General features: G+C 44.2%; 1 protein-coding gene across 1 annotated transcript in view; it reads left to right on the top strand.

The window, feature by feature from the left end:
• Nucleotides 1-19,772: 19,772 nt before the first annotated feature.
• LOC144103919 (potassium voltage-gated channel subfamily KQT member 1-like) overlaps nt 19,773-25,945 on the top strand; it is a 138,808-nt gene continuing 132,635 nt past the window's right edge. The window contains exon 1 of the mRNA XM_077636641.1: nt 19,773-20,111. The gene's annotated coding sequence lies outside the window, so the exon portion shown is untranslated. The remainder of the gene's footprint in view (nt 20,112-25,945) is intronic.

Below are 25,945 nucleotides of genomic sequence, written 5' to 3'. Positions count from 1 at the left end.
TGATGTCACTTTTTGTGAAGCCAAAAAAACCAGCTACGCGCAATAGCGACGACAACACCGTTTCGGTCCGTAGCAAAGACCGCCCGGAGCAAGATGTCCGGAAGCATCAAAACGCCAGTTTTCAGGGCACATGGACAGATTCTGTTCATTTTTTTACGTGCTATTTCTTCTATAACTATTTCGAGATGCAGCGACAAGTGGTTCTGCAGTCTTTTCTGTAATAGAAACTGTATATAATGCGTGTCTGTTGGTAAGAGTGCACAGAAAGAAATGGCTTTCAGAAACTGGCGATCCCCCTCCCCCACATTTCCACTTTTCTCCGGGCCCACGATCCTATGAAGGGCCGCTGTTTTTTTTTTTTCAGCACGTTAGCAGCATAGCTCTCTTTATGCGAAACATCTGTTGTGTTTGTGTTATTGCGTGTCGTGCGTGTGTGCACCTCCCGGGCATATTCCAGGACTGAAAGGTTTCTCACTGTAACCACCCTCCTGTGGGGTAAATCACGGGCACCCGCCGGTCGAATGGGCCTCAATTCGGCAGCTGAATATACCTGAAAGAAAATGTTAGGGTAGAAGTTGGATTTCAATCGTTTTTAAAGAAAGCACTGGCAGCAACATTCGTGCCAAACGTTGTTTTACCGGAAAACGAAGTTCCCTGTTGATGACGCATACTTTAACGTCTTGAACCCCCAAAACACATGCTTTACTGCACTACGCGTTATTCTTGCATTTCACTTGAGTTTTTTGTACGAGTGTAGACACGAATGCGATGTTCTACATATTGTAAACAAATGCGGCAAAGCACGAAGGTGGGTGACGAGTTTAGTCTGTCTACGAGCGGACGAATGATCTGCTCCGCTAAGTACTGTTACTCAAAATGATGTCTGATAATAAATATATCAATACAGAAGCGCGTTTCAGAACCCAACCCTGTGAGGGGCATTCTGTTAATAAGTGTACCAAACATTTGAAACATTATTGTCTAAAAGGACAAAGGCAGCTAGAAAAACCAAACAAAACCAAGCGAATGTTGGAATTAAGCAAATTAAGAAGAGACTTCTTATAGGAACGGGATTATATGAGACAGCTTCCCGGCACGTTAAATTACAAATGTAATTAAACTAAGGAAGCAGGTACAACGTTGATAGAAGAGTATAGTGCTCAGCGCGCTGTATTTGAATATTTGGACTCTGAAAGCCGCCAGCATTACAAAGAATCTAAGAGTATCACAGGGCTTAAAACTCAACTTGTAAGAGGTAACGATTTGGCCTGCAGAGAAAGAGTGGACGTGGGAGGGACGTTCTGGTTGCATTTGCCGCACTGGGGAAAGGTTAGAGAGGTTGCGAAGCTGAACGTAAAAAAAGTAAGGAAATGCTTCAAAAGCAACAATGTCATCTAAATTTGTTCGTGCTATGTCAAACCTTGCCGCATGCGCTCGAAGCCTTCAAGAAGCTTCGGCAATTGCTCACGTGCGTTTGCGAAAATAACTGAAGTTAAAGTTTCTTCATGGCATTTGCTCATAAAACCATTCCCAGTCGCGAGCTCAAGAGTGCCTGGACGGAGGAAAACAAGAACTAACGTCTTCGCTAATGTTGTCAGTGTTGCGTTTAGATACGGATGGATTTCATAGTTAAATATCCATGAACGTCGACGTCACTTGTTTGATTGTATGCGTCTTTTTTCGCTGCATTGGTTTTGGTTTCGCGTGGCGGCACGGTTTGTTCATCTGTGAACGCGCCTTGTTGAAATATATTATTAAGCATTATTAAGCGAACACACATTGCACGAGGAACGGCTGCCGAACTCTTCCCAATGTTTTTAACACGCTAACTAGATAATGTTTTTAACTAGATAACTAGTTAAGAAAACTAGTTTGCCGTGTTAATTTGCTTCTCTCGTTCCTGCTTTAATACGCTAATAAAGTTGAGAAGCTCAGTCGCAACTCTGGTAGGAATGCTGGGAAGGTTTCATGCATGGCGCTAGTGCATCCAGTTAGTCTTTAATTGAGAGTGATTAACTAAGCTGAAACATGAGCGCCTTTGTTATTTATTAGTTTCAAATTAATGGTGATCTCGAATAATGCCCAATTTTTGCATTCTCTTTACTTGTACTTTTAATGTGAGTATTTTTTTGCTGGAGCATATTACTTAGTCGGAAATTTGTGTGTGCTGAGTGGTTATTTATTAGTTGAGCTTCCCATCCTGTGCTTCCACCTGCGACTATTTAAAGTGCTTCAGGAGCTCAAGTATTCCTGAAGTCAACATGGGAAGGCACTTACCCCCAAAAAACGCTTCATTGAACTTTGATAATTCCAGTTCAACTAAATTAATTTGGCAGCGTAGTCTTCGCCGACGCCGTTCCAGCAAAACTGCGCTGAGCGCCTGCATTTGATTTGTTCATCCCCTCCCCCCTTACCGAGCCCCACACGCCTTTGTCGTCTTCTAAGCGGTCTTTGTTCAGCGACCGAGAGACCACGCCCGGACGAACATGAAAACGCGGATGCAGCGCCGCCTAGGACGGTCGCCTCTCCACACCCTCCTGAACGCAGCGACGCTGTGTTGATCCGGCCCTGACCGACGGCCTTTCTCGACGTCTTCCTCACGTTGTTTGGTAAGCGAGGCAACAGGTTTAGAAGGACAATACTTCGCTGTAGCAAGGATGCAAAGGAATAAATGATGCTGGTATACCAAACTTGCGCTAATAAAAATTCCTCGCGCGTAAAGGGGATGAGAACTTTGAACATCGAGGAGCTGGCTTCGTCGCTTGTTGGCTAAAGGAATTGAGCGGTTAAAATTGGGATCTTGAATAAAGTGCTCGAAAATATTGTTATGAGGCGGCAAGCCAAGGAACAGGTAGGCTTGATGAAAGATTAAAATATGATTTAATGGCTGCAGGGCCTAGCGCGAGCGCTCCGTCCCGCGCAAAGCGTGTATGTCAACTTTGCCGGCACGTATACTGAAACATGCCTTAAACGTCGCTTCTTCAACAAACACTTTGTTAGCGAGCGCAAGAATCCACTTGACTAGGTCGACACTTCAGCGGAAAAGCGTGCACCGAATGCCACGCAAATTGTTAAAAAATGCTAACTTTGGCAGAAGATTACCAGCCAGTTCTGCTTCGGAGATGGATATGCATGCGCACATATCTGAAGTTAGGGGCTGTGTCAAGCATGGCTTTGGATCTCCATGAAGAAATTTGCGTGCAATAAAACTGGAATTATTAATTGTGATTACCCCTACGTGTTTTTCTGTGCCATATAAATTGCCGTACCTGTCATCAGTATCGGATAGTACAGGAGACTTGATGCTGCGGTAGATATTTTAGTAGAAGCATTGAAATAAAAGAATCGTCCCGGAATATAAGCGCAGCAGTGCAAGATAATTAGGCATAATAGTTACTCAACCTCTTAAGCAGCCTTTAGAAAGATCACATAGCCAATGAACGACTCAGGTTTTTTTTATTATAAACCTGCTCGAACACCTAGAAATTTACTTGCTACCACCTATCTATTGAGAGTTGGCTACCACCCTTCTATTGATAGGCGGTAGCCAACGTTCCAACGAATTTCTTCGCACCAAAGAAGTGTGAACGCAGGCTTTAGAGAGCAAACTGGTCGCATACTGTATAGTGATACACGTTCCAAATACTTTCGCCCTTGCCTCAGTCTAGAGGAACCTACGCAAGAAGGCAAGATAAAGTTTCTTCTTCCATTGTTCCGTCCAGGAAAGAGAGCTCGAAAACGTAATAGTGTAGAAAGTATGAACAAGTTGCGCATCATGAATAATTCCGAGGTGGAGCTGGATAAAATTTTAAGGGTTGCCGTCATGAGGAACTCCCAGACACCAGAAGAACCTGATGGAGCACCGCAGTGGTGGCCCAGTGGTTTGAGCATCCGCCTCGTATGCGGGAGGTGCGGGGTTCGATCCTCAGTGCAGACGGGTACCCATCGGAGATACAATGGGTACAAGCTTTCCCCTGGTCTGGTGCTCGGATCCGTTAGGGTGAAATGTTTGGGAAATAGGTCTTTGAGCTCACCTTGAGACGTCAAAAATAGCTTGTTTCATGGCGCTCTTTGGCCATAGAAGGCCTTGCGCCATTAAAATTCATCATCATCATCGAGAACTTGATGACATAGTCGCCCCGCAGTCTTCCGCATCGTTTCTTAATCTAGAAACCGGAGTCATAGTAACTATCGCTGATCACAGACGAGAATTCGCCCTGGAAAGCATCGAAGCTGCAACTGCAAGAGGTTATTATGACGCCTTCTTCCGCACGTGCTGCAAAGTGTGTTCGATATATTCCGCTGATTCTCGCGGGGCAGCGTTTTGTGGTCACGTCTTATCATTTTGTACAAGGAACTCTTTAAGTACAGCATTGTGATGCGTTGTGCGCATATCACCGCTTCGTCGGATAGACAGACCCTCAAACCACTTTTTTTTTAGACCTATCTCAAATAAGCGGGAACGTTAAGTGATTCTACTGAATCAGGTTTTCCCGGTATTCTGAACGAAATACACTGTTAGCGGCGAAAAAGCATGTCTGCCTGAAACTGGTATTCAGAAGGCTTCACATTTTTTTTAATAGATCGTGCTTCGTAGCATTATCTAGGCAAGTCTAAGAATTGTCTCAGTCACTTGGATTCCTAGCAAATAGAATAGCATGTGTGCATGTGTCGCGAATTATTACAACAAATATGCATTTAGCAAGCTGTATCGTCTTCCGCGAACAGCGCACTTGACAGCATGCCATTTCGTAATTTGCCATACCTTTAGCTGTTGCTGTTTTATTTTTTCTGCTTTACACTATCAAAAAGAAATGCGGAGGTCCAGCTCAGCCAACCGCTGTGTATCTGAGTGAAAAATTTCGATGACAAAAATTTGAAGAATCATCGTCATCAGCAGCAGCAGCAGCAGCAGCCCGACTACGTCCACTGCAGGGCAAAGGCCTCACCCTTATATCTCTCAAATTAACCCTGTCCTGTGTTAACTCCGGCCCCTTATCCCCACAGACTTCTTAATCTCATCCGCCCACTTAACTCCCTCACCCATTCTTCTCGCTTCTGGTTCCTTGAAGCTACACCTATCATATTTCTTTCCATAGCTCGCTGCGTTGTCCTTAACTTAAGCTGAGCCCTTTTCGTTAGCCTGCAGGTTTCTGCCCCGTAGGTGAGTACCGGTAAGATACAGCGGTTGTACACTCTTCTCTTCAGGGATATTGGTAAACTGCGATTCATGGTCCGAGGGAACCTGCCATATGCGATCCACTCTATTCTTATCTTTCCAGTGACTTCCCTCTCATAATCCGGATCAGCTGTCACTACTTGTCATAAATAGGTGTATTCTTTTACAACTTCCAACTGCTCAAAGAATGCAGAGCCTCAACTATCCAGCCTGTTGTGCCTAGGAGAATCAATATTTCCACGCCATTTCTGTTGTAAAAAGCACTGCCATGGCACCTTGGCGCTAATGAAAGCTACTAAACCTGAAAATATTGGTTCGCATGGCGGCCGGATAACAAAGTCTAAAGTGTATTTCTTCGTTTTTCTAACAGCGACAGGTCCACTTGGGAGTATGCAGGCTAAGGTGCATTTTTTTCTGCGTTTCAAGCGAGGTTATTTACTGAAAAAAAATGCATGTCGTGGTCAGTAAACGGTGACATACACACGCCTACTTAAAGTAATAGAAATGCGGCCGTAATAAGAACCCACTGAGCGCTGACGTAATTAACACCAGGAAATACTTTAAAAGAAGCAACCAAATTTTTAAAAAAACTAGGAAAGGGCAAAGCCGTGAAATGCAGGCAAAAAATACTGCAGAAATGCATTCCCAACGCTTCCCAGAGAAGCCCTTCATTGTCACTGGATAATCTTCTAATTCTACACTTTTTACAGCAGGAGCTGTATAATCTCCCTTTCTGCACGGCCACTTGAAGCCAGTGGCGTCAGTTTCTAGGCGCACTGACGGGATAGCGCTTCGAGATGCATTGATTTGAGCAAAATAGAAACCATTGCAGAAATATTAGTACTGCAGGCTGGAACGATGAAATATACTAGATTACAATGTCACATTCATTCAAGGTGGTGGCTCTTCTCTAAAAGCTAAAAGCAATGCCGCCCGATTTATCCTGATTATGCACACAGAACGACGGTCCGTAAAAGAAAATCTTTAAAAAGGACGACACTAATTACACAGCCACTTTAATTTTTCATAACGTTGACGCCCGCCAATGCTCCGATACAAAGGGTTGCCAATAATAGCCGTTGGATCAATAAACTTCTCGGCGCTAACGAATATAGTTCGAGGCAGAGTCGGCTGCAAGTCACTTGAGCTCCGCCGCATAGCTACCCGCCGGGCAAGAGGTTTTTACGGTGCCTTCTACACAAACGATGAAATAATATTGTGGAAACTGCATGATGCAAATTCACAACGTGCCTTTGTGTTGGAACGCCTATTGATGGCTGTCTTGAAATAGATTAAATTGGTGCGTTAACAACATGGAGCAATGATTACGCTGAAGGGTGATACGCAGTCGTGACTTCAGTGTTCATGATATAAGCAGCGACGTTGATTCTTACGTGAAGGTTTATGCTTACTTTCACCAAATTTTCCGATTTATGCAGCTAAGCGGAGGCGAAATCAATTTTTTTCCTTTTTAACTCTTCTCTTCATCCAATCTCACTTGAATAACATCTATCATATTACGAGATAACGTCCGCGGATTAAGTTATGCGGGGTTTTGTATGTACTGCGGATTTAATAAGACGTCTACGGTCTTTATCTTTATCAAAGCGAGCTCTTTTGCGCAAACAGAAAAGTGTTTGCCGCGAAATGCGAACAAAATACGACATACGAACCAGGGCCTCAGGCATACTGTGCCTTCATACTGTCACTGCCGAAACATGACGATTAAGCATTCGGCATGCATTTACCAGATTGCAGTACTGTGCCTCCTTGTCGAGTCTCAAAACAAAGTGTAACAATAGACACTCGCGATTTGTTTCCTAACAACTGTCAAAACGGGCTAACAGATCGTCCAAACCGAATGACAAGATGTAACGTAAAACTTATTCGGCACATCCCATGCCGGTTTGGTGGTGACAAATTTATTGAAATTCTTTTAATTTGAGAAAAAGTCAAAAGGTCACCTCCAGGAGAAATGAGAAGAGAACGTTAGTCATACTGGAGGTTCGGGTCAGTGTAAACTGTGTTACCAACCTGCGTCTGTTTTATCAACCTGGGTGAATAGTGGCCCATTTTGTGTTGTTCTTGTTTCATGCACACAAGTTGTACTTGTGTGATGTGAAATCTGTCTTCCGTCTTGTAATCGCTCGTTCCATTGTCAATGAAACGGAATAGTCAAGGTCAAATAAACGTTTTCTAACTAATTTTGATTGAAATGAAGACCCTTATTTTTTTTGCCGAAGTCAATACTTGCAATTTCGGTGAAAGAATTCTTTTCTCAGTTTAGTTTTATGCGTGTAAATGTGCCATTGTACTTTACTTTCTGAGTTAAATATACATTTCTCTAATTTCTCCGTTAAAACTTGAGCCGTCGACTTCTTGATTGCACTAGCATTGCCTAAATTCAATGTCACTGCTGGAGTGAGCGTTGGGCCTGACAATTAAACCTACATTAGGATTTTGTTGAATCTTCTGAGACAGCTTTCAGTAAGCTTGCTTACATATGACTGATGCTGGCAAATTAAAAATACTTTCTTTTATTCCCAACCACACTGTAGAATTTGAAACGTCCCCTGTCTGTCCACGCAGGTGAACTGCCACAGTCCGCCACGTCTGGCCTCCGACGCGCGCACTCTTGATCCCATTATCGGGCCTAACTCCGGCAAGAACCTATGAAGGTGGAGCCCATTTTTACGAGGACGACCTCCATCTCGTTGCCTCCTGGATAGGTGGTGACCTGAAACTGCCGAACCATACCGCCGGATTGAAAAACCGCCCTCTGAAGCGGAAGCTCACTTTCAGAAGATATGACGAACAATATTGCAAATGCTGGACAGCAGCCATCGCTACAAGCGACGCTTAGATGTCAAAATGCGCAATTTTCTGCGATGCAGTTCAAATCATGCATTTGGAGTGGCGCGTGTCTTCTCGACTCACAAGCCGACAGCAAAGACTACTTCGCAGGGTAAGAGTTTTGTAGAAAAAGAAACGACATTTTACTGAGTGTTTTGTCTATTGAGTACCGGGAAAATTGCAGTGTTTTGGGTAATCACACACCGTGGACTCTGCATTTAATAATTAGTAAGAGCGCCACGGAAATGCAAAGGCCAAACAGATTAATTACCAAACTTCTATGCACACAGACATTCACTTGAGCATAGCTCAGGATTTCTGAGCACAAAAATATAGGACGATTTCGTTATTTAGCTAGAATGTCATCGACGATATATAGATGCACAGCGAAACCACATGCATAATTTACATAGTAAGTTTGGGAGTCATATTATTCGGATATTGTCAGACTGCTTGGCAGCTACCTCGTTAGCAGTAGCAGTGTTTTCACCATGTGCTGTGAAAACTGCCCCAACGCAGCAGGCGGCTTTCGGTAATGAAGCCTACCCACGTTACGTCTTCCACGGAAGTGCAGCTACAGAATAAAGCAAAACATTTATAAAAGGTATGCTTGTATCTGCTCTAGTATTAATATTTATTTATTCTTGCTATTTGTTTTTATACACGAGGCACTTTTGCAAGTAACCACACTGGCCCCCATCCGTTCAGTGCTGTTTCAGCAACATGTCTTTTTAAGCATTTCCATCTTTCGCTGCTCTTAAGAAGGTGTCGTTAAGGATCGTCTGGCTTAACTAGGCTCTCAAAAAATACCTGCTGAAAAAAGCCCGGAGATAAGTTGATTAAAAGCGATAAAACATTATATCTTCTTTCTTATGGATCATTAATTCTCACGCATAATTTCTAAACGAGGTGTCCGAACCGAAAATGCCAACGCACAATTTCTAAGCGAATATCCGAAACCAAAAATTCACCGCTTCCGCTGCCATGGCAATTACTTTGCAGGGACAGGCATGAAACGCGTAAAATAATTCGCAGTTCTCCAACGCTTTCTCAGGGTCTTTTTTTTTCACTCAGACGAAAGACGGGACGAAGTTGCAGTTGCACTTATTAGCATAGATGTACGCCACGCAGGAGACCTAAAGCCACACGAACGTAAAGCTTCCAGCGCGCTAGGTAACGATGTTATCACCTCGTTTGCACGAGAAGCACGGTAAACAACCTTTCCACTTCTGCATTTAAGCAAGTCTGCTAATAAGATTCGAGAAAAAGTGCTCTGCATTTCATTCGCGTTGCTGGATGAAGAGGGTGGTTTCGGGCTTGCTTTTTTTTTTCCCCTTCTATACCGCAGCGTTCTTGGTGCTGGCACTGCTGTTGACGTGCAGATGGCACAACTCTTCTCAGACTGTACGATGCCTGGCATGTTTTCCACTTCAGAGGGGAGGAGGGGGGGGCTCTCGTTAGAGCCAGCTTTCTTTCGCCTCGCGGCTTCGCGTGGCTGACATCTGCATAAATGTGCCGGGAAAGGGGATGGAAAGAGGGTGTGGTCGGAGTGGAGCCTTGGCGACCTAGATGTGAGCACAACTATTTGCGTTTCCGCGAATCCGAAGCTTGTCCTCGCGTGGACTCTGTGTAAACAACACGGGATCGTGTTTGCTTCGTTCGTGTCTGCACTCATCGCTTGTTATGACAAGAAGTTTGCGAAGGGTGCCCTTAGAAGGTTTTTTTTTCCCTTGGAGGACTTGCAGACACGTCACAAGAGGAACGCGGGTTAAATACGTCCTTTCCTGAGCTCTGCTTCGAGGAATGTTTCAAGTTCTCAAGGAAGCAACCGGCGCTGGCTGGAGAAAAAATTCTTTGTTTACTCCTGCAAATGGGAAACCAAGATTTCACGCCTAGTTTTATAGTTTAGAGCTCGGGTTTAGATATTTGGGCGAGATGAGGGCAGTATGAAAGAAACAAATGCGAACAAAGCTCTACTGTAATTGGTTACTGCGCAAGATCTACACAAATTTATACAGTAGCCAATGTAATTATAACGTTAATGAGAGATACAGTAGTGCCCAGCAATGTGCCATCCCGCAAGGAACGCAAGAAGTAAAGAAAGCCTTAGAAGCAATGAAAAGGGGAAAGCAGCTGGTGAGTATCAGGTAACAGCAGATCTTTTTAACGACGGAGGGAAGATTGTGCTAGAAAAACTAGCCACCCTGTATACTAAATATTGGACATGAAAATACGGTGCCTTCACAATTTTCCGTACTTTTTGACAGCTGAACACTAACAGTCGATTTTCGCACTCTAATTTGTCCATTCAAAACATTTCATTTGCTACTTCGCAATACCTCTCCGCCTATGATAAGAATGAAATCGAGTCTTCGCTTTAGACGCCCTGCGTTTCTCTGAAAACATGGGCCCTTTCCACCACTTTTATCAACGTTTTCTTCGTATTCATCTGTATTATGTATTAATCTCCCCATTCAGTGTGTGGCATCTTACATCGACCATGGCATCAATATGAGGTTTTCATTTTGCAAGATAAACAATTCATATTCATTCATACCACGCATAGCTGAAGATTTGAATCGCCTTTCAGCAGCAATCTCAAGCACTGAAGGTCACCTACATTATAAAGGCAATTCATCCAGCATTTATAATTAAACGTTTGCTTCTCCTGCGACAACAACTGTTGCTATCTCCTTATACAATTTTTTTTATTTTTTATTAAAGGTTACAGATACTGCACTGCGCAAATAGAGAGGCTCCTTCAAGACCGGGCTCAAAATTCTTTTAAGTGCTGTACTAGCAAAGCGCAGTTGCAAGAAAAATTACAAAATCTAATATTTGGGCTCTTTCAAGGTCAACTGTACGAACCGCTAGGCTAGACAGTATATTCACAAATGATAGTTTATTAATCACATTTTAAGAGCTTAAGTGAAACGCAAAATAGAACACGAAAAAAAACACCGTTTCTCTGATGTGATACGACCACCATAGCGTCGATGCCAGAGTTTTGTGGAATGTGGAGAGAAGAAATCACAATAATGTAAAGCGAATAAAAAATATTGTACACTGAGAAGCACCTCAAGTTCTCATTCATAGTAATTATACCTCCCTAATGAAATGATCAGGGCCAAGCAATGCCACAAATTTTGAGAGTGCAATTTTTTTGTGGTCGGCGATAGTTGGAAGGCTCAAATACACGCGCGGAAGCGTGTGTTTTTTTGTTTTTTTGAACAACAAGAAGACGAAGAATATGTAAACCGGCGTTTAGGCAGTGGAAATCGGTGATTGAAGAAAAATGTCTACTAACACTTTCAACTTTAACCTCTTTCTTTCCGGCCTTACAGAAAAGGAAATGTCAATAGAAAGAACTCTTCTAAAACAGCATGATATTATTCTTTTGCGTGCCATCAGAATGGTAAGTCATAACAGCATGTGAGAGAAAGATGTATTAGGGTGTAACTTTTGGTATATACTCATCTGAAAGCAAGCGTGTTAGCTCACGTGAGGATGCCTGAGGGTTACGTCCGGAGAAACATGTTTTAGATGCACATCGACTAGAACATGGCATAGGTACTGTCTCTGCCAAAAGTAACCGATAGACTTTGTTTCTCAGTCCAGCAGCAGGGCACTTAAGGCAGCCTTTAAGCTGCAAATCTGCATAATGTAGGGAGTACCCTTGGCTCCATATTTAGGAAACATTTGTTGCGTCGGAGTGCCGTAAGACCTCCCCAAAACAGCTGAGAAGCAAACCCCGTTTCTCGGTTAATTTGCCTAAGGAGACGCGACCGGATGGAATACAGAAAACACGAGGCGAAAGGAGCTCTTTCGGACAATAAAATGGCGGTGGGTCTAGCTTAGTAGAGCAATAATCAAGGGCACGCCTTATGAACACCAATTCGACAATAACAAGTGACTTAAGCTCAAGGAAGAACAATAATACCAATGCAATGTGCAATTTTGATTACTTTATTAATTTTTAGCACTTCATAGAATATCAAATGGTGTACAAACTTTCTGACTAGACATGTTTAGGAAATATTTGAAGAGCTTAAATGCGACCGCAAAGTAAAAATTTACAGCCACGCACATTCTGGAAATAACGAGTGATCAGCGTTGGCTAGAAATGATTAAAGTACCTGATGTCGCCAGGCATTACTGTCACTTCCAGGTCCCGGCCGTGGCCTTCGCATTTCGATGGAGGTAAAATGCTAAAGGCTCTTGTGCTGTGCTGTCAGTGCACGTTAAAGAACTCCAGTTGGTGGAAATTTCCAAAGTCCTTCACTACAGCGTCCATCATAGCCTGAGTTGCTTTGGAACGTTAAACTCCCATAAACCAATCTGCTGCAACTACACAATCGCAAACAGCCGTGGCAGCCCATGCGTGACTGGACGGGTTCGTGGATGCGGAGATGTATACTGTTCTGTAGCCCGGTCCGGGTTAAGACCAGCATTTCTAACTCGATCGCCGAAGTTGGCTTAGGCGGAGGGTGGGGATCATGTGGCTATTCTGCCAGATCGATGCTTGGCACATGTTTAATGCAAATGTTAATCTCCCTGCTTGAGGACAGGAGTATATCGACAAGGCCCTCAAACTCGACCGGACTCGGCTCATATAACTGGCGCTGTAAAAACAAATACCAAAGGGTACAAAAACGCCGGTGACTCTAGCTGAATTTGCTTTCTTCCTCACGTGTTCCAATCCACATCCTATACCACATCCAAAGCCAGGAGGCCGCACTTCGGTATCGCGCGAGGGCACCAAGCCTCGACGACATCCGGGGACAAGGTGCCCTCCAAAAATGAACAGCCAACAGCAATACAGACAAGAGAGATGGACGGGAGGAAGGAGAAAGAGGCGTTGTGTGCTCTGGAGGGGAAAACAAGAGCGAACGGGAGTGAGGTGTTTTGGGGGGAGGTTGAGGAGCCAGCGACGAGTGGAAGGGGTAAGGAACGATGTTTCTCAACCACGCGAGCAAGGAGTGATGGGGAAGAGACACAAGGTAACCGACCTGAAGCGGCCGCCGGCATCGATCCATTTGGCCAAACACACCTGCAAGCAGCCGGGGCAGCGGGCCGCGCCGAGTCGTTGGACTGGCGGCGAGGAAGAAGCAGCAACTATCTCGACAAAACGCCCCCCTATGAGCAGGACGCAAGAACGCCGAGCGCAGAGCAGTCTTCGTTTTGTTGTTAGGGCAGCAGTCTGTAAACTCGGTACGACCATGGAACGCTGTGCAGCAGCGTCGTGCAACTAACGACGCTTTTGTTGTTCATGCAGACAACTTTCGTCTTTCCTAGTGGATCGGGCTCTGAGGTCATAAAAGAGGAGAAAGAAAAGAGTAGAACTAAAGCAGCATAAGTACTAGATCCTATTTTAAGATTCATTTGTTCCCCATCACTTATCGCTACCGCTTGCGACCACTGGACATATAGCAGTCAAGAAACTGGACAGTTATCATATATATAGCGGATAAGGCTAGGTTCGGTACCATCAGCCTGAAATGACAACTGAACAAAGCAACTGAAACACGAGCGAAAAGAACAAAAATTATTAGCGGCCGGACAGGAAATGCATCCAGAATAATTTCGTACAAAAGGAATCTTTAACGTCAGTGCACGTTAAAGATCCCCTGGTGGTCGTAATTATTCTGGAGCCCTCCACTGCGGCACCTCCTTCTTCCTTTCTCCTTTCACTCCTTCCTTTATCCCTTCTACGGCGCGGTTCAGGTATCCACCGAGATACCCGAACGAAGCTACTGCGCCATTTTCGTTCCTCAAAACCAATTTTCACTTTCTTTTTTTTTCATTGCATATTAATTTCAAAGAGCGCTCTTTACACTTTTGATGTAAGAATCAGCCGCTCTAGTATTGCCTTCCTTGTGTAATATCTTCTCGAACTGCAGTTCACGTTTTAATTATCTTTATTGCGTTTCAGTTAACGCTATCGGTGCATAGCATTCGGTACAACTACAAATATGTCGCGTCGGCTCAAGTTTCAAAGGCAGCTCCCAGGAATAGTAAAAAGAAAATAAGAGATCCGGAAAAGAGTCATTACGAAACAAGCAGCGAGGTTGAGAGCGACATCATAAGAAGGGGTGCCTCAATGCAAATTCTGGCTTCTGTTGCAGCGTGAAATGACATACGAGCTATGTAAATGAAAACCTCCTCCTTGTCTGCATGTCATGAAATTTGGAGCGCTCGAGTATTCTTAGTATGTTTCTTAATATGACACGAGGTCTTCTCTTTATGAGAGTAGGTGACAGCAGTATATGCAAAAGGTTTATGATAATGCTTTCTATTAAAATAGGAAGCCGTAAAAATGACGTTGAGCTTCTTGAGAGATGAAAAGCACACCGACAAGTACTTCAAGCGAGACTTTTCCACAGTAAAATTTTATATTTTCCCTTTTTGTACCTTCGCAAAGGTTCGTTCGATGTCAAAAGCGTCTTTATTGCTGACAAATTTCTGACTAGAAAATTGAATATTTTCCGCTACTTATTTGCTAAACGTATGAGCTTGATGTTAAAGTCAAGGCCTTCTAGATGAAAGCGCTGTCGTGCCGCCTAAAAAGTATGATTCAAAACACGGTACTGACGTCAGCGGAGCTCGCTTTTGGAAAAAGCTTGTGGCAGCGATATACGTATTTTACTCACTGCTCTTTTCTAGGTTACAAATAATGTGTTATTGCACGCACCCTATTTTACATTTAAAAGCTGCAACCAATCGACACAGGCGAACTTGAATATGTCAGCGCTGACCTTTTAAACTAGAATTAGCTACGCTGATATCAAATTGCAATATACTGACCTTTTCTTTCGTGTAAAAGTGAGGCGGCCTACTGGTGCCCCGTTCTTCAAAGATACGGCTTTGTGATCAAGTTTAGTTAGCAGTATATCGTAGAGAGTGGAGATCTATACGAGTGTTTACGTTGTTATGGCAGGAATTGTGTTGTTGCGAAGAAATTTGCACGTGCGTTGCTATAAACTAGATATTATAAACAGTGAAATCGCAAATAAATACATTATTCCTTACTTAAATGAACCAGTCTAGTAGCCACCGCGGCGGTTTTATTATTGAAAGAATGAGCTTGGTGGAAGTTTTTGATGCTTCATATACAGAACTAAAATCTCATATCACGACAACCGTTATCACCTCGTACCACTTGAAGGCAGCACCGGTCGTTACAGAATATTCACAGAGACAGCAGACATATGTACTACAGTAATGAAAAAAAAAGTGTTGTCCTTGAAAACTGATGGTATCTGGATGACGAATCGGAATAATTTTTTTCGGGGTTGGGGTGGGTGGGTGGGGTGGGGGGGGGCGGCTACGCTGTTTCATAGCTCACTAGTATCTTTTTCTTCTTCGCAGATAACCGACAGCGGCCTTTGTTATGTATCATCATCCTAGAGGTAGCCGTGACTCTCCGTCTGATATATTTGCAAAGCCGCCTTCTGTGGTCGCAGTGTATGAAGGCAAAAAAGTGGTACATAACTACAGCACTGCAAATGCACTTCATTTTCGGTGCAGTTCACAGTGCGTTGAAAATGTGGTCCTTGCATTCATTGCCACAAGAACAGAAACTGGGAGCTGAAAATGCATTGTTTTCGTTCCTTCTAGTAAGGTCAGGGCTGCCAACTCGACCCTCCCAATAGCTTCATAAATCAAATACGTTTGCTACAATGCATTTTTTTATACACCTTGCACAAAACAAACAGGCCACTGGTTATTCAGCGATAATATCTTACTGAAGCCAAGATTCTGCGTTCTTGGAGTAAGCCTTCATCGCATAGGACAGCTTTGAAGGCACTTTTCAAGTTCTTGAAGGACTCAGGACTGAGTGCAAGGTTGTGAACTATCAGTGTGTGCCCGGTGTACACTGCAAGTAATGGCCAACGGACATGTGGAAAAGTGATAATCTCCCTTTGTATACCGGGCACTGCCTAGTTAACCTCCCTGCATTTCCGTTTGTCTCTCTCTCTCTCTCTCTCTCTCTCTCTCTCTCTCTCTATATATATATATATATATATATATATATATATATATATATATATATCCTTATTCATACAGATTGGTAACGTTAAGTACTGCTCAGCAACGAGGCTTGCGCACTGCACCCCCCCCCCCCTGCCTTGCAGTCGTCGGTCAACGCACTCTCACTTAGCGTGACCTAAGCCGCTCACCTTATGTGTAGACAATTCCTGTGGGTCCGATGCCCGCGAGCATAGTCTCCGCTGGCCGTGTGTCGTGACAGCCATCTCTGGACGACAAACCCCATTTCCGAGGTGCCGGTTTTTTGAATAAAAGATTCCCAGGCTCCAAACCAGTGGTTAAGTGTTTGTTCTTCGCCCTTCTGTCATTAACAAGGGCACCAGCAGTGGTGTCGTGCAGCTGTTAAGGCGGTGCAATCACGAAGATTATGACTCGGGGACAAGCTTAGTAGGGGCTAATCAAGTGAGTTCAAATGACGGAACGGAGGCTGAGATCTTGGACCGGCCTTCATTACAGGGGCGCACAATGACGCAGCTTCCTAAGCCGGCTTACGGATTCTCTGCGCGTCGTTGTTGGAGGCAGGGAAGCCACGGTTCTGTGGAGGTAATGTGCAAAGAAGTATTATGTCTCACTCGTTCCCCGCAATTGTCTCAGTACCCGTACAGTTATAGCTGCAGAGCATGAGATGACGGCAAATATCCTCTGCAAGCTGAATTATGCAGGCAGCTTTTATACTTTCGCACTGTTAACTAAGGTAAAAAAACATAATTAACAAGGCACCATCCTCAGGAGGCGAACCCGGCTCTTCGAACCCAAAATAGAGTACTCTATAGGAAGAAAAGAATGTAAATGAAATGTGAAGCACATTTTATATTCTGCTGTAATATACAGTATCGTTTTTAAAAGCTGTGCAAGCAAGTAGGCCTCGTCTCAGACAGTGGCGGTCCAGGTGGCCCCGAAATTATGCGCAATAAGGAAATGACCGAAAATCGACGACATATGTACGATACAACTACCGTCACCATTCAGTACGCTGTCAAGACGAGAATTCTACGAGTCTAGTAGCGCAGAGGTAAGGCATGCCGCAAAAGCAAGCCGTTATGATCCAGCAATAGAGTCGGAAACAGTTTTCACAAAAACAAACTAGACAGCGTTCATCCTTGCAAATATTGCCGGCGAAACTTGCTTCAAACTGCAAGAGAGTAAATCGGTGGACGAGAAGGGGAATGCAGGAGCGCGTAGCAGAGAGTCTCGGACCCTGCTTGTGGCGATACGCGGAGGCCGCCTTTCGCAGCGTGGTGGAAAGGGCTCTGCAGTCTTGCCTGCTTCTTACAATGGAGGATCGCACCTCCCTTTCTGTTTGATTTCTGAAAACAGCCACCGCTGATTGCCGCAAGTATGGTTCCAGGCTTTTTGCCACGCGCTCTCGTGTTCCCTTTCATAAAGCCCACGGCAGCACGCTTGACATAACAACAGCATTAAACATAACCACTAATCGCTAAAATGGCTCACTGATATGCAAAGCATGTTTTGGACAGAAAAGTAAGTTCGGAATTAAGGGGACAAGCAGAGGGCCCCTGGAGTTCACGCGAGAGGCCACGATTTGTATTCCTGCATGAACAGCAGTGAGCTAATGAGGATGAGAGTGATTTTTATAGCGCAAGTGCAACTGCATCCAAATAGCACCTTGGCACAAGGTATTTTTGTTTGGCTCAAAGTGGTGTCAGGGGCCCATTTTCCAAGCATTGGAACCTGAACAAGCCAAGGAGCGGGCAAAGGGAAGCCTATACCCATTGTATCACCGGTGGGTACCCGGCGGCACTGGGGATCGAACCCCGCACCTCCCGTATTCGACGCGGGAGCTCAGCCACTAAGCCACCGCTGCGGTCCGCGGGTTATGAACTGCGTTGACTGTGCGCACACAATCTACGATATCTTCAAGGGCGTAGAAGTAGTTTTTCTCGAGGTAAAATGTGGGAGGTACAATAGCTGTAGAATTTTAGCCATGTGCTCTGTGGTGGACAGACGCGTTCCTTGACTCTTACCATAAGAGAAAGAGTTTCGTTTAGAATATAAGAGTTCGAACCCGACCGCGGCGGCTGCGTTTTTATGGAGGAAAAACGCTAAGGCGCCCGTGTGCTGTGCGATGTCAGTGCACGTTAAAGATCCCCAGGTGGTCGAAATTATTCCGGAGCCCTCCACTACGGCACCTATTTCTTCCTTTCTTCTTTCACTCCCTCCCTTATCCCTTCCCATACGGCGCGGTTCAGGTGTCCAACGATATATGAGACAGATACTGCGCCATTTCCTTTCCCCCCCCCCAAAAAAAAAAAACCAATTATTTAGAATATAAGAAGGCTTTCAGGCTTTTTAATGATAATACCAGTAGATGAAACATGCATTTTGGTAATACGTTTTCCAGTCATTGCTTACTCTTTCCCTGATAGCCAGGAGAAAGCAATGTTGGGTCGCAAAGGCGTCACGGCATTGCATGCCATGAGGATGTTTCTCTAGGTGGTTAACGAGTACAGCACTGATGTTATCCTGAGAGGCGCGCTTATGGACCTGGAATACAGTTACTAGGAAAAAGTTAGCCGGTTCACTTCTTGGTTCCTCAGAAATGCCACGCCTCATAACAAGGCTCTGAAACTGAAATTTTTCTTTCGCGCTTTCTTCGTTTCAACGTTGCGTATTCCTTCACTGCGCATGATACACGCTCCAGGGTTCATATATGCACAGTAAATAATTTAGTACTGCGTTATTTCTACTGAGCGATTTCAGGGTTTCCGAATGCCGGGATGTGCTAAGACATCAGAATCATGAAAGAACACAAACCTGGAAGGAATGAGAAAGCACAACGAATTTTAGTGGCCACCATCTTGGATTCAAGAAACCGAAACTATGCCGCCATTTCGTCCCATGCCATCATACTGAAGTAGTTCCAGGACCGTGACGTCATCATTGGCACACGGCAGGTGGTTGTTTCCAGAATGATATTATAGATGGTGCTACAAGTATCAACGCGAGATGCGCTATTTTCTAGTTGCAGCCACAGATGGCGCTTTGATCTCAGGGTGGTAGGAGACCTCACGAAATCTCGAAACGTGATGAGTAGTTGCTGCCACAGAGGGCGCTCTGATCAAGCGTTGTAGCAGACCCCACGAAATCTCGGAACGTGATGATTAAGAGCCAACGCTCTTAAAATTTGACATCATTTCTGTGAGCGCTCGCACTACACACATAAGCTCTGTGCAGGCATCTCGTACTGCTGCGTGAACGCAGTCACAAATGTGGATGTTAGAAGGGCGCGCATATCAGAATAAATGCTTCTCGGATCACCTTTAATTACTTCTATTTGCACCAGCTGCTCTCCTTTTTGTTCAGTAAACTTCCCAATCTAGTCCAGCTATCTCAAAGGCGGTCTTGTTCGATAACATTAATGTGACGTGGCTACCAGCGCTCGAGGCTCAAGTTATATCTTGTTCTCAAACGCTGAGCCATCTCTCCAGCAAACATAACGCTGAATAGAGAACGGGGCCGTCGAGGCGCCACGTCTCTACTATCCCTCGCGCCGCCAGACGGGAAAAGGTGGAGAGAGAGAATGGGTCAGGAAGCAGGGAAAAGCCGGCGCGACTGCGGGAACACTCCCCTTCCCTTTAGCCCGCGCGACGGCTTCCTCTCCGCTCTTCTCCAGGGGGCGCCAGCATCGGCGCTTTTTGCCGGGCGCTTCGGGAGCGCGCGCACCGGTGCCAAAATTAACCGGCCGCCGGCAGGGGTTGAAGCGCGCGGACAGCTCTCTGCATCTGTTCGCTGCTGTTCGCAGGATCGTCCGCATGACAGGCTAGGAATGCGGTCAAGCTGGCGCCGGCAGCGCAGGATGTCCGACAGGATACGTGGTGAAATGAAGAGTCGACTTCGGTTAACCGCTAGAGCTGGCTGCATTGTAACGCTGTGGTGAGCACGCGTCAATCCCCTGTGCCCATGGATACTCAATGATTTTGCAGACAGGATTGATCAGACATGATGTTGGGCTCGTCAACGTGGTGTGTTGGTTACGCCATCTGACGGATGCGTCACTGTTTCTTATCAGGTGAGCTTCTGTAGTCCGTTTCGTGCTTGCCCGGCTTTTGCTTTTTCATTTTCTGACGTAGTGACTGTAAAAATGCATCACGGAGGAAATTACTTCCTTATAAAAGTGTTGCATTTGTTCCTCCTGTGATATAGGAACACAGCACCTTTATTGTGGGCTTTGGTGCGTGATGCGAATGGCGCTACGCGTGTACGTTACGTCGAGTTTAATTTATGGACAAAGAAGTAAAATGCAATTTCATTCATAAACACACAATAATGCTACACAACATATTGTTACCTCGAAAAATTAGTAGCGTACTTTTCTTGAAAGGCTGCCGGCGCTATCCCTCTTACAAATTGTGAGTCGTTAAAGCTAATTACACCGGACCACTTTGAGAGCTGTGTTTGTAGTGCAATCTGGAAATGCATGTAAAGTTCAAATCCAAATAAAATAGACCTATGCACGAAATTTTTGCACTGACAGTAAAGAGGTGCTCATTATACCCTTTCAAAGAGCTAGCACCCAGAAACAATTTCAGCACTCTCATCAGTATGCAAAAAATAGCTAAGAGTGAATAAATAATTGCAATTGCTTGAAGAAAAAGATCTCTTGAAAACGTCACATTTTCAGCAGCCTACTTATTAACGAACTCATACGCTGAAGAATAGTGCAAAGCTCTAGTTGCAAGTCAGCGCGCACAGAAAGAAACTGATGCGTCAATTTTGAGCTTACAGCGCTTCGGGTTCTCCCATAATCACCTGGATGCCAGCACAGAAGGCTACTAAAACATTGACATGTACGGTACATATTGATGATCTGGTGCCCACATCGGTTATACAAAATACTGGAACGTTCCATGTACCCGCAGGTGATGTGTTAACGTCAGCGTTTCCATATCTCATGTGTTCGGACGGCATGTAATTTTAACACACTCATACATCGTTAAAACATAGACTAGAACAGGAGGTACAACGCATCCAGTGGTGTTTGTGTACGCGAATGTTTGTGCGCCGTTTTTTGCGCTCTGTTTTCACTGTTAGTTACCGATTCGCTGAACAAGTCGTCGCTATGCCAAGCAGTTTTTTTTTTTTTGCGGGCGTTGGAACTAGAACAGAATTGCGTACCCTGTTGCAGTTCCTCCCCCCCTCCCCACAGACACAAAGCCTTAGTGCACGAAATGGGCGATTTGAATCTTGCAGTTTACGTATCTAATACGAGATTAAGCAGGTACCAACCCGCACACCACTACCTATGCACTTACTGCCTCTTTCGCATCAGGTAGGGTTTGAGAAACTTCGGAGACCTTGCGAAAGTACTCGTTCATAAAAGAAAAAACAAAAACAATACAATTTTGTCTCTTGCCCCGGCACGTTCGTAATGGGATGAAAGCATAAGCCTGTCGCGTGTCGTTCTCTGACCTTGGCTGAGCAGGCTTCCTCGCAAAGACAGTCCCCTGCCTCGTGGCCTCTTTCTTAAAGTTAGACAAAGCGTTCTGCGCAGTGTTGTTCGTTGCTTTTTCTTAATGTGCTCGAATATTCTTCAAATTTTCGTGTCCTGTCTGGTACTTAGACGGCTTCATTGGATATGGGCTATGTTGCTGCTCTTTAGTGCTTAATGTTTTGAAACAAGGGGTAAGTATTGATATAATGATTGAAATAATTGGAAGAAAATACTATCTTCCCTGCATGGTATTTTCATGCTCAAGAAAAAAAAAGATGTCAGTGATAAGAAAGCGCGAATACTCATTTCTAGGCGTCCAACGCTCCTGAAAAAATTTCCGAAGGCGCTGGAGGGCCATTTATTCTTAATTGCTGCAAAACATAACAATGATCTTGTATGCATAGATTTATCGAAAGGAGAATGTGCAAAGAGGCTTATTCGCTGATTTTTACGTGAAACACTTTTCGAAGTTGCTATGTAGAGCACTTTTCCAAAAAAACCTCGTTTTTTACACCATCATGTAAATTCAGAACTTAGCTGTCTAGTAAGCTATGCGATGTAGACAATAGTCTGACCATAATGATCCGCTCTACTCCAGTACTACAGCCAGAGTCCTTTTTTAAAGTCCTCTGCTAGGACACCCAGTTCCAAGTGTGGGGCGGCATACGCCCCAGTGAGACGAAATGCGCAACACAGCCAACTTCACAGTGAAGAAATAAACCAAAAAAGCGTTTCAAAGGGCTCGTATGTATTTCACCATTTACGCAATAAGTTATAGCAACTACAGTAATGTTTCGTTGAAACAACCTAATAATTAATAGCTTCGACGTTTTGTTTAGTAGCCTTTTCCTGAAGCTCTCTGATAAAAGCCTAGATCTAGCCCTATGACTTGAGATAGCACTTTAACGTTGGTTACAGGAATATGAAAAAAGAGAAAAGAATTTACAAAATAAATGTTGAAGTTCTGCCTTTACACAACTGTCTCATTTCTTCTGTGGGGACTGAAGAAAGATTTGCGGGAAATGAGGCGTGCAATCATTTCAGGTGAGTGATGTATAGAGTTAGTGAGTGCAAGAACAGAAAATTAACCATCTACAGTGTGCACGAAAATGTGCAAACTCTGAAACAACTAAACAAAGCACACATGAAGTTATTGTAACTCATTCAACGCAAAAAGAACCAATTCAGGCACAATTCTGAATTTCTTTTCGGGTTGTCAGGAATCCTTAAATGTGGATTGCCCGTGCTAATAAAGATTTTTAAAACATGCAATAAAAACATACGTGTTCAGGTAAATTCGCAAATCATCACTGGGCTCAGCCAAAGCAGCGTCCGCACTGCTCTTCGAGTCTGATGCAAAACTGGATCTCGCAAAGTGAGCATCTGGCCTCCGCTCCCAATTCGTAATACACCCTACTCGACACCACCGTTGCAAAAACACCCCAGTAAAGCGAAAGGAAATACTAGAGTAATACAACAAATAGCGGAAAAAAAGTAAAAAAAGATGAGCTTATCCATGAGAGAAAAAACACGCGCAAAAATAATACACTTGAAACACCGCCTCGCATCACTCCCGGAGACCACGTGACTCGCGGTTTTCCCCGTCCCACTGTCTAATGAGAGGTGTCGCACGCTGTGATCCCATGAGCACGTCCCCTCGGCCGGAGATGAGAGATGGGCGTGTTTGCACGACACTTTCATCCACTGCAGATGCCAGTCGACGTGAGCTTCTGGAAGCGACAATAACAAGAGAAGAGCGTCACAGCCGCAGACGTAGTCTATGCGAAAACACCAGCCGCTGCTCTTGGCTTTGCGAGAAGTCAATAAGTGTCTCAGAAGGATGTGGGAGTTGGCCTGGCACGCTAAAGACGCTCCCGCAGACACGAAATGGAGGGGGGGGGGGGGGGGGGTGCACGTCGATGAACTGTTCCGAGACCCGGGGTCTGGTCCATGAGTTCCCAATACCACGTCCAAGGCATTGGGCTTGTTAGCGGTGAGGAAACAAGCAGCACGTTTCTGTTGGAAGAACTGGGCGTTCGAAGCTGTCTACAGGCGAGACTCAGCTGCTGCGATTACTTGTGAGAACTCGCCTGCCACTATAGAGGAGCGAGTTTTAGCTTCGCTTTTCTCAAATGAGTTCAGACATGCCGCGAAAATGTCATCGTTTTGATGCACTTTGCTCCTTTACTTGCCGAAGGCAGTTTCATGTCGACTTCATTCTATGAGCCTTTTTATTTTGTACGCGCTAATTTCATAAGCAATCGAGAACCTAAAAACTTTCTTTAAGTTTTAAAATCTTCAAACTGTATTTAGCCAGCAACAAATGCAGCATTTTCAGTGTCAACGAAGAAAGCTAATTACTGTTTCCTTCTTGAAACGAAACGCCGCAGCTACAATGTACACGCCTTTAGAAGTACTTGTAAATGAAGAAAAGTTTTTTTGAAACACCGATAAGGGAGTAAAAAGATAGAATTGAACGATTAATGAAACACCCCTCCATTTCTACAATGTACATTAAACTGTTCTTACATATTTTCTCAAATAATCCAGCGCAGTATTCGCCTGAACAAGGGCACAAGCGACCCCTTTTCGTCATTTTCCACAAAACTGCTTTCATCAAAAAGACACGAGTGTGGCTTCTTTATGTGCGCGCTAGATGCTGTTATGGGAAAATTATCTGCCCTTGAATATCCTTGCACTCATTACTACTCCAACAGGGCTCGCTTGTATTTATATCAACTTTTACATGTAGCTCAAGCTACAAGCATATACCGGCTGTTTCAGCGAACACGGTCCAAATTTTTCGAAAAAGGTTTTTTGGAGTAAAATTTCGGCTTTTGCTGTAAAGTATTGCCGGTGTTAAGAACACTGCAAAGCCGGTGAATGTTCTTAAGTAGTAAGCTGCTTACCTAATCTGATAACTACTTTTTAACTATCAGATAGGCAACTGGTTCCAATCAGAGATGAGTAGCCGATCGCTAGTAATAGCCACATCAGTTTTTAGAATTTCGAAAGCGCGATTACCCTCGCCGCTGTGGCTCGACAAAATTTGGCTGCATCGTGACAACATACACGCGCTTTCGAAAAGCACGCGGCCAAAGCATGCTTTCCAGTGCACGTAACTAGTCGAAAAAGCCGAATTGGTCGATCCACAGCGCCTAGATTAATCACGTTTTCGAAATTATTAAAACTGATATGACTATTACTAACAGCCGGCTACAAATCTGAAATAGCAACTACGCGCCTAACACTACTAGTTAAAATGTTCATTATTAAAAATTAGTTAGCCAGCTTACTTCTTAACACGATTCATTGGTTTTCTGGTGTCCATCAACACTGCTAAAACTGTAGCGCAAAAGCCATATCTTTACCCAAAAAAGTCTGTTTTTGAACATTTTTTTTTATATATTCGCTGAAACACTCAGTAGATTGGCGGCTGGCAGTCGCCTTGTGTAACAGTAGATGTCTTCACGTCCTGGGTGACATGCCGCGTCGAGAGAGACAACATGCCGCCGCATTACGTAACTGTTGTGTCAGGTACTATTATGAATTACAAAGCGTTTGTGGAAACCAATCACGTGGCGTTTATGTTGGATGGGTTGTTGATTGGCTAAAATGTGTGTCTTTATTAACCTTGAGACGCTAAAAACATGCAACTTCATTGATGGGACATTTTTTCCGCTTTACCCTAAATATGCTTAAATGTCGCCATCATGACACCACGAGAAACTTATTAGACTTCTTTCACGCAGAAAATATATAAAACTGCATATGGTATCAATGCGACCAGCCATTGAAGGTGTTCAAGATGTCGACCGCTCTCGAAGCGTGAGAGCTATTCACAGTGGACAAAGGCAGAGTGCCGAGCCGGAAAATTAGGTTTTGCGCACATTCAGAGAAACTACGTGCAGCGAAAAGTAGTTCAGTGAAGCGTGAGGACGTTTCGTTTTTCCGTACGGGCAGGCAAGAAATACCTGGCAAGCTATTGAGGGTGGTTTGAAAGACGCTCGTGACGTCTAGTAGTCGTTGTCGAAGCGGTTTCTCAAAGCAATTTCAACACTAAAATGAAATTATTTGGATTTCCAAGAAGACCAGAAAGCACCAAAGGAAGCAGGGTGCTCAGAATTAGAACTGTCATTTTGGCATTCATGCAGTTTTCTTCGCATTGGCTTTATATAAGTTTTTCCGGACTTGGATTAGTTTGTTTGCACTCATACGTATTATTCGCTTAAGCCATGTATACAAACAAGAAATCCACAGGAATATCAACAATATACCTAACCTATCCCAATTACAAGACAGAACTCCAAGTTACCTTACAAGACACTTCGAGGATTGGTCAGTACCAATGCCACGTTCAAGTTATGGGAAACAATGCCTTAAGTACACAATACCAACGCTTTTGAATTATT

This window comes from Amblyomma americanum, chromosome 9 (genome assembly GCF_052857255.1).
Source record: "Amblyomma americanum isolate KBUSLIRL-KWMA chromosome 9, ASM5285725v1, whole genome shotgun sequence".
Lineage (NCBI taxonomy): Eukaryota > Metazoa > Arthropoda > Arachnida > Ixodida > Ixodidae > Amblyomma > Amblyomma americanum.
The sequence above is the reverse complement of the archived record's forward strand: the minus strand, read 5'-3'. Positions and strand labels throughout refer to the sequence as shown.